This window comes from Populus alba, chromosome 9 (assembly GCF_005239225.2).
Source record: "Populus alba chromosome 9, ASM523922v2, whole genome shotgun sequence".
Taxonomy (NCBI): domain Eukaryota; kingdom Viridiplantae; phylum Streptophyta; class Magnoliopsida; order Malpighiales; family Salicaceae; genus Populus; species Populus alba.
Window position 1 is genome coordinate 3,206,756 of NC_133292.1, and position 9,996 is coordinate 3,216,751.

General features: G+C 33.4%; 1 long non-coding RNA gene across 1 annotated transcript; it reads left to right on the forward strand.

Moving 5' to 3' along the window:
- Positions 1-2,797: 2,797 nt before the first annotated feature.
- LOC118053784 (uncharacterized) lies at positions 2,798-4,430 on the forward strand. Its single transcript, XR_004688437.2, has 3 exons — positions 2,798-3,451; positions 3,552-3,975; positions 4,061-4,430. It is a non-coding gene; the product is annotated as an uncharacterized lncRNA (long non-coding RNA).
- The last annotated feature ends 5,566 nt before the right edge of the window (positions 4,431-9,996 follow it).

Sequence of the window (9,996 nt, forward strand, 5' to 3'; positions counted from 1 at the left end):
GAAACTGATGGCTTTTTGACCAGTTTCCACTGACGGCACGAATTCATGAGTCCTAAAATCCAAGATGCTTAGGAATAAAATTGATGTATTGGATAAATTGAATGATCTCTTTGTTCAAACAATTTGATTCATTCTTCATAGTTAAGATATCTAGTGACTTAATATGAAAAAACCTAGAGGGTTGATAACTAGTGGCAGATGATACCTAGTAAACTAGGTGACCGATAATTGTGGTAGTAACAAGTGCTCCCTAGTAAACCAGGTGACCGATAGTTATGATAGTAGCAGGTGGTGCTAGTAACTCAGGTAACCGGTATAAGCAAAAGGTCCCTTTTAATGAACATGTGGACTTTTTTTTATTGTAAATGTAATAACTTTGTAGAGAGAGAAAGTACAATGATATTTTAGAGAGATAGACTCTAAAAATATATATGCTGAAAATGTTAAGAATGAAAATATTATGAACCTTTGGCTTGAAGGATTCATGGTGTATATATAGCTTATGAATCTTTTCCTTTCGTGGAGAGGAGGGGCTAAAATGTAAATTTAACTTTATGATATTTTGAGTTGTATTATACCCCCAAAATAATATGTATAAGATCAGTGAAAAATATTAAAGGACTCATGTGGGGTTATGAAAAAATCCCTTAATAAGTGTTAGAATTGGGTCCGGTGCTTGAACCCAATAAATATGAAGAATGGATCCAAACGCGCTACCTACATTTATGCATATTGGGCTCGGGGAGCGTGCCTGAGCTCTAAAAGCCCTAGCACCCTTGTTGGGCAACACACGCATCTAGGTGTTGGGGTGCACGCCTAGTAGGAGCTGCGTGCCATCCTAGTGCCTGAGTCGAAGCACTTGACCTAGCATGGGCTCAAGCTACCATGCCTGAGTCCATTTTTCTTGGATCTGAATGTATATTGGGCTCAAGCTTAGTAGCCTGAGCTTAAGGGGTGTTTTTTAGTATATTTTGAAGGATTTTTTTAATACATTTTATTTGGATCCATTAATTTTATATAAAAAAAATACATGATACATACCATATATAAACATCACCAACAAAAAAAGGATAATAAGCTTTTTCCAACGCTACTCTAGAAGGCGGTATTTAGATGTTGGACATTATTACATACACCGCCTGAAAAGTGAAAAGCACAAGCATTGCATACTTGATGGTACTTGTATAGTACATTCCAACAACTTTTTTGAATTTCTAAAATGGATTATAATGTGTTTTGATGTTTAAAATTGGTTTCGCATATTCTTATTATTCTCATAACGACTATATATTGTTTTTGTGTAAAAATAATGTGGAAATTGGGTGTGGAGAACAAAAACAACGGCCCCTCAATTTTCCAACTACAATTGCTAACGATAAAGCTAGAAGGCATCGTGGTTGCCTGCAATTACAGCGGACAATGCTTCATTCCATATAGATGACTCGTCGTTCGTAATTTGTTTTTTAAGTTCCTAGGTCGTACGCATCCTACCCATCATTTAAGGTTTATTTTTTTAGTAAAAAATATATTAAAATAATTTTTTTTAAAACAAATATTTGTAATATCAATATATCAAAATAATTTTAAAATTTTTTAAAATATTTATAATCAAATTTTTTCTAAAATATTTTTGAAATAAAAAGATAAACAAGCTCTACAACAAGCCAATACCCTACAAGACACAACTTTTTTTAAGAATTATAAGAATAAACAAACAAAGTTTTATAACCCAATATGAAACTTAAAAAGATTATCAATTCTATATTTATTTGGGCTCAGTATGTAACTGAGTCTATAAATATTGCATCTGGATAGCTTCATCAGACTCACATATATCCAGACTTAATGCAACAATTTGTTTTTTTTGAAAAGTATTTTTGGTATTGTGATAACTTTTATAATTTTAATTTTAAAATATTATTTTATAAAAAAACATCAACATTGCACGTGGATTAATATTTATAAGAAGAAATGGTCTAAATAACAAGGATTTGTTGGTTAATAATTCATCATTTTTTAATCTATATTATTTCTTTACTAATTATATCTCGCTTCAAAATTAATTATGATTTTTAACATGTACTTACAAAAATAATTTTCTTGTTGTGTTGATGTAAAATAAAAAAATTTAACTATAAAGTAAATAATAATTGATTTTTAATCAATACTTATGGACTAATTGATTAAAATTAAGCATCCTTCTAACATGGATTGCTCGAGCACCGTTATTGATTATTTTAATTAATATATTTGGTCACTTTATTGTGTTAATTTGGTCTGAATTGGACCCCCTCTTCTCTTTCTTTTCTTATGTTTTTTTTTTTTAAAATAAATCTCCCTGTTTCCTCTTTTGAAATAAAAGCCCTTCATTTAAAAAAAGAACTTACAGCTTCATTGGCATTCTAAGTGAAAGCACTTTGAAAAGCAACAACAACCACACTCACCGGCATTAACGGATACATATCAATTAAGATAAACTGTTCCAGCCATAAATTTTACAAAAGCTATAAATTACATTTTTTTTCTTAATTAATATTCCAAGAGAAAGTTTTTTGTGAGACTTATATGAAAACATGCTGTAACATAATATTTTTAAAATTAGGATAATATACACTAGTCACCACGTTGTACTACATAAACAAATGGAGTGGTCATTTGGGAATATGGTTTTATTTTTTTTTATATAATTTTTTTATATATATATTGATGTTAAAAATAAATTTTTTTAAAAAATATATTAATTTAATATATTTTCAATTAAAAAAAAAACATTTCCATACTTCCAAACACTTGTTAATCACCAATCGTTCCTTGTTAATTTCTTCTTCTTGCTGTAAAAGGTCAGTGCTGCAAACTGCCTTGATCACATGTATTATCAAGCAGACAACACACTAAGGCCATCTTGAGATTTGCAGGCCATTCATAATCAAAGCATGTGTGTGTAGCATATGCATGGTTGTGATTCTACACCAAACCACAACTTTTCTCCAAATTAAGGTTACTGCCATAAGTTGCAGTAGCTCTTTCCTAACATAATCCTACCTAATCAATAAGCTTAGAGTACCCTTTGATTTTCTGCAATACTGTAGCAGGGAGAAAAGGTGTGATGATCAGTGGGACTGTCAGTCAGCTGCAACCTCCGAGCTCCTTCCATGGATAATGCATTCAACTCCACATCTCTCTCATTATACTTTTGATTCATTTCTATATCTAGGTTTTCTTTTCTTAAAGTTAATTAGAACAGATGATTAAGCAGCTGCGACAACAGATCAAGCCCTCCATGGAAGAACTACCTGGTCTCGAATTTGGAACGACATCATGTACTGATTTGATACAAGAGCAGCAAGGCACTACTTCGCTCATCTCCTTTGCTGTTGAGCTCCAAAGAAGAGGGCAGTTGAATGATAACTACAAAACCTTGAGGAATTTGATTAAAAATCCTTCCACCAAGGTACTTGTACCCTACATTAGTTATTAATTGCTATCCGTTTGTTTGTGCGGCCAGCCGCGTAAACAAACACGCTAATTCATTTACTTGTTTTTCTATATAGGAGGACAGAGCAACTGTGATTAGAGATGCTATTAAGTATATCATACAACTTATCCGAGCAGTTTATGAACTCAAACAACTAGTGGAGAAAAAGAGGCAAGAAATTAGATACCATAGGAGGGGTAGACGTTTTTACGAAGCCTGTTGTTCGTGAATCACAATATAGCCAATCCTACAATGATGTTAGTATTGGACCATCATTTTCGAAGAATCATAGCTGGGTTCAGAGGAAATCTAAGGATACAGAGATAGATGTGAGCATTATTGCTGATGAAGTTACCATCAAAGTCCTTCACCGAAAGAAGAAGAACAATTATTGCTTGCTGTTTGTGTCCAGGGTTCTTGATGAGCTTCATATGGATCTCCATTTTGTTTCCAGTTGCTATATTGGCTACGAAACCTATTAGTTTCAGTTTAAAACCAAGGTCTGGACTGTCATTAATTTACCAGATGTATTATCAAATGTAACTTGGTCTACTGATGCTGCAAATTTGCTTTGAATTATTGCAGATTAATGGAGGATCTTCGAGTGCTAATGTGCATACCATAGCCGGCAAGTTGATTGAGGTTCTGGACAGCAGTTGTTCTAAATAGTACAGGACAAATCATTATGGATTTGAAGGTGATGCTCTTATATGTCAACAGATCATCATGCTAAGTTTGAGGACCGAGAATTTGTGTGCAAAATTGTGTTCAGGAAGGGTTAATTAACAGAGTTCCTTGAAGACCTACTATATCAATTTGGTTTGATGGGATCTCATAGTGTTCGTTGAAGCAGTCTAATTAACAGAGTTCCTGGCTAATATTTTCATCTTTAATTCGGTTCATAAATTCAATGGTATGTCATTTGTATATCTAGTTTCTGTTTACGAACCCTGAATATTATTATTTTTCAAATTTTCATCTTTCAGAGAATAAATTATTATTTTCATAAAGAAAAAGAGACCAAATTACTATATTAGCAAGGGGGAGGGGGGCAAAATGCCTTAGCCTTGGGGGGCAGGGCCCTTGGATTCATCATCCATGCCTGCATCCGCATGGTCTGGGCGTGTCGAGTGGCAAATCATAATTAATATTCTCTCTAGTTTCTGTCTGCTTGGGAAGCTCTTGAGCTCACAAGAAACATGTCATAGGGGATGCTGATGAGAGGCGGGGCTCTTTAACAAGAAGCCTCACCAAGGATGTAGAGGAGGGCATCCGCATGGTCGATGATGAAGAGCATCATCAAACTCTTTCTACAGATGAAGAACATCAATGAATCAAAAGCCAGAGAGAAACCTTTCAAGGGGCTGCTCATTGTTTAGAAATCACCGAAAAGAAAAGATGGTTTGGTACTGTGGGTAGAATAAATCTTCGATTCTCACTAGGAGGGATTTTGAAGTTAGGAGATAATTAACAAAGATTTTAAAGTCAAAATAAGGTTGGTATAGATCAATCAAGGTTGGTACTAGAAATTGGATCTACGGACAAAATACAAATAGCATTCTTACCGCCCGAGAGACATATACATGATTATATGTCATTTATGCTCTCTGCATAAAGCAAGAGGATCAGCAACTTGCCTTGCCCAGCTCAGTAAGAATTGGAGCAACAACTCCACAAAGCTTAGAAACCTGGTCAGGTCTAAACTGGGTTAGCTAGTGAAAGAATTATCCATGGGAGTAAAGAGACCCGTGTGTCATGAAAAGGCATAGCATGACGTAATCAGTAAAGAGTGACAACCAGCTGGAACAGTGGATCATCAGGTAAATGCTTCAACGCAAACTCCTTTGACATGTATATCATGGATCAGTTTTACGCAAAAACCCCATGAACAAATCCAGGAACAACCTGCAAAACAGGGGAGGAGTGTGAAAGGATAGAAAACATGAATTAAACACAACAAAAACAGAAGCAGGACTGCTGTGAAGTTTGAATGTGAGAATGGTGAAGATATTTACACTTTATAAATTACCTTTCCGCTGTTTAATGTTTTCCAAACGTAGTCTTTAAGTTGTTCTGTGGTTATATTCTCTCCACACTCTTCCACAACAGATTTGATCCAAAGGAGAACTTCCTGCAACCGCAACATTCTGATGAGCAAGAAAAGAAGCAATGACAATCATCTATGGAAAAAAGAAAGTAATGCTAGCATTCAAAGGAACTTGCCTTTGGTAATAAATTACAATGTTGGTAATATTCTTAATTAGAAATCGACGTGAAACCCAACACAGATAGCAAACTCACCTAAAAAAATGCGCACCAATATTTATTAGGGAGAGAATCACTCTTGGTGTCAAGCATAAGACTCTTGTATAATTGAATCCAAACTCACCTAAAGCACTATCGATGCATGGTGTTGAATGCTAATCCCATGTGATGGACAGATGGAGAATAAAATTTTAGAGATGCACTTTTTTTCTCTTCTTCTCTTTCCTTTACCTTCTTTTCTTGTAGCACTTACTGTTAATCTATTCGTTAATACTACACCCGGTATGAGTTCAAGAAACCATGAAAGTTAATCCAAGATATAACTTAATTAGTCAAGTTTTAAGTTTGTTTTCTAATGATCATGTATTTGAATCCTCTTAGAATTACTGAAGACTTACATGATTGTTAATTTTAAAGCTCATGAGATTAATCAAAATACACGTAAGCTTACCTGGATACTCATGATAATAAAAGAAAAGAAAAGAAAAAAGAAATTAACCATGAAAGTGATGCACCTTCCTCGTCGGAAACCAAAAATGAAAATGTTGGGTCTCAAGCGATGCTGGGGTTGCTCCTTATAAGGGTTTATTGTGGAATATGAAACACTACATTTAAGATGTTTGTCAGCACAAACCCAGCACGTCGAGATTAAACCCAAACTAATAACATGAAAAACAAATCTATTTATCATCCAAACCAGCATTTCAATGATATTTGTCATATGTTTATCTCCAATGCTTAATATTAAATAAATAAAAAATAGCGTGTTTTACCATTTTGCCTTGATTTTCATCGAAGTTTGAAGAAGCTTGATGTTTCCATGAATGCTTGTTTGTTGTCTTGTTTAAGAGAGTTGAAATAATTATTTTTTGATTGAGAGAAAAAATAAATTGACTTTGAGGAATTTAAATTTAAAAAGAACAAGACACTTGACCTCATTCACTATCTATCCAATTTAAAAGATAAAATTAATTCATTTAAATACAGAGGTAAAGTATCCTTTCTCTTCTCTATCTATCCACTGTGACCATTCACCCCCTCCGATCCATACATATCCCTCCTTACAAATATGGTTTAAAAGGTTAGAGAAGGCTGAAGCCAAAATAACAACGAAGGCTAAATCTTATAAAAGCATTGAAATCAAGCTCGGCTGTAGTCATACAGAATTTCTTTGAATATAAATTCAAGCTTTCTTTTTTACCCTTCGGAAAAAATGTCTCATAGAACTTTAAAACTTTACCAAATCTTAATATATTAATGACCATTAAACTAAGCACTTTTCAAAATGAGGGGAATTTTTAAAACGAAGAATCCTGAAGCGGCATATTAACAAAAACTAAAAAAACTTACGGATAGCCATTGTTCATATGTATAGTGAACATTCTATTCAATTTTATTTTTTTTTAATTTCCGAACTGTTTTTTCATTTGCATTCTTTTTTAAAAAAGAGAAAAAAAAAGTTGTACAGAAAACAATCAAATAGAGAAAAACGGTTGATTTTTGCAATATCAATTACAAAAATGATCAAAATCGATGCCTACAGTTCCATTCAACGATGGGAATTCGATGGTTATAGCTTTTCCTTGTAAACATATAAGAAAAAGGAGATAGAGTTCCGTTTTGATTTTTTTGGTTCTTGGTTTTCTTAGGTGATTTTAGAGTATTTTCAGGTTAATAAGTGGTTTAGGAAGACTTTCATGATGTTTATTAGGTGTTTTTATGTGAAAATAAATTGAGAAATAGATTTTCAACCCAAAAATCCTTACCTCAAGCTTTTTCAACCACCATAGTGGTGGCTAGATTCTGAGTTGGGCATAATAGAAGAAGGATCACCTGCCTTGACAAGCAACATATCACCTATTTTGTTCTTTTTAAAACTAAAAAATAAAAGGCCAATAATATGGCCAAGCACACAAACCTAAGTGGGCCAACGTGTTAAAATCATATGTGCGGGTTTGGGTATGGCACAACTATTGGGTCATATTTATTTTTTTTATAATTGAAATAAAAAAAAAATGTTATTAAACTCATTGTAGTCCACAACCTATGTCATAATTTTGGTGAATTAAACCATGTTAACCAAAATTGATTTAATATGCTATCGTTAAAATGGTTTTTTAAATGCCAACTTTAATTTTTTTTTTAAAAGAGTCAATCCATTTTTTATTAGTAATCCAGGTTGCCTAACCTAGACCTACGTGCCTAAGCTTTTTTTAAGGCTTTCATATGCTTGGCCGCTCAAGCCTGTGCGACTATCCTTACCTTTTTTTTACCCTTCAACGTTAGTTTTTTTATGATTTTTATTTTTTTTCCTATTTTATCCTTTAATATTGATTTTTTTAATTGGTCTTTATTTTTTTATCATATAATTAAATTAAAATAAAAATATTATTGGAATCCAAAACTTATGTCACAAGTTTAACGAGTTAACTTAAGTTGATTATAATTGATAAAACAAAAAAGTTAGCTTCATTTTTTCTTAAAGTTGAAAACCTTTTTTAACAATTGTCCAGGTTCCTATAAACACGTACATCTAGTCTTTTTATTTTATGCCATTAATTTTTTATCCTTTGAATTTTTTTTTAAACCCGTCAAATCAACAATGTTACAACAAAGCAACCCCCACATGATTTAATTGAAAACTTGAACTTTGCAAGGACTTAGGCTGGGAGTTTTCAAGTTTAACTCACTTGACCGGGTTTGTTATAATATCAAAGAATTCCTTGCATCTTTGATATTTCTCGTTCACATTCAAAATTTCTTTAGTCTAACCCATAGTAGGGCAACAAGTAAACTAGTTTTCACTATTCCCCGTAACCAGAATATTTCTAGTTTATTAGTGTCGCAGGGCGATGTTGGGATTGGTGTGCCTTAAGTTCCTCCTAAGAGGTGGTATTGGAAAGGAAGGGTTTTGTGTTTAATCATAAAATTATTATTAAAGTTTAGGAGTCGCCACCTAGTATTAATGTTACTAGAAAACCAAATGGTCTATGAGAGTTCCGATAAGGGACTGGTTGTGCAAGGGGAAGACGTATCACCCCTAGTGCACCCTACCTAAAGTAAACTGCATTGTTGTTTGATTATTTCTCTAGGTCAAGTTTCTATTCATTGGTGTTTCTCTAAGATCCAAGGTAGATCTCTCTTCATGAGGAAGTCTCTTACCTTATCGAGTTTAATCATAACCATTCTAAAGTTCAAATTTTAGCATCGTATTTATTTTGCACTTTGTATCTTTAATACCTAAAGGTGTACTCTATTATATAGTTTTACACCCCCAAATATTAAAGTCTATATCTACACCCTAATATAAAATGAACAAAATGATTGGTGAAGGGTTTTTGACATTTTAGTCAAATCCTAACAGAGAATCATAAACAAGTTATGATATACTTTTTTTTTTTTACATTTTTAAAATATGAGAAAAATGAAATTTTTTTAATTTTTTTTTTATGAAAACATGCTTGGAAAACCTTTAGGATTTGACAGTATGCATGAAAACAATTTTTGTTTTTTGAAGGGGAAATTAATTTAAAAGTTTTGAGATTTTAAAAAAAAATTACAAACATTTCGGAGTAAATTGGATGTTTTAATATCGAATCCATATCTTATAGTGTAAAAATATACATCTTGATATTATGCAAAATTGATAGAAAAATATGCAAGAAAATCATAAATGTTTTTAAAAGGACCTTTGAATTTTTTTTGTTTTGTTTTATTATTATGTATTGGGTTGGGTCGAGCCCAATCTTTTTGGGTTGACTGGCGGCCCAATGAAGTTGGGCTGGTATTGGCCCAACAAACCTGACCTTTCCTCTTTTTTTTTTTTTTTTTTTTTATAGATTACGCTGGACCCGGCCTAACCATCATGGGATAAGCTAGAATAGATCTAGCCCAAACTCGGGAGGGGGCAGGGAGTTAATTATTTTTCCCCCTTCGAACGAGAAGGGAGGAGGAGATTACCTGTCGTGGGGGCTGATAGTGGCCTAGCCGTGGAGCTGGTGGAGTGGATGACAGGTGCGATTGGTTGCAGAAGAGGAAGAAAGAGAAGTTTGCTGATGAGAGAGAGAGAACTCGGTGGTGCATCACCATGTGAGGTGTTCAAACAAAATCTTGTGGTAGAGATAGTGGTGATCAAGTTGATGGTGAGAGTGGTGGCTGCAGAAGGCCATGGTAGAAAGAGAAAGAAAAGAGAAACAATGGTAGAAAAAGCAAAAACCAGAGGGAAAAGCTGATTTTTTTTTTTTATCAACTTTGAC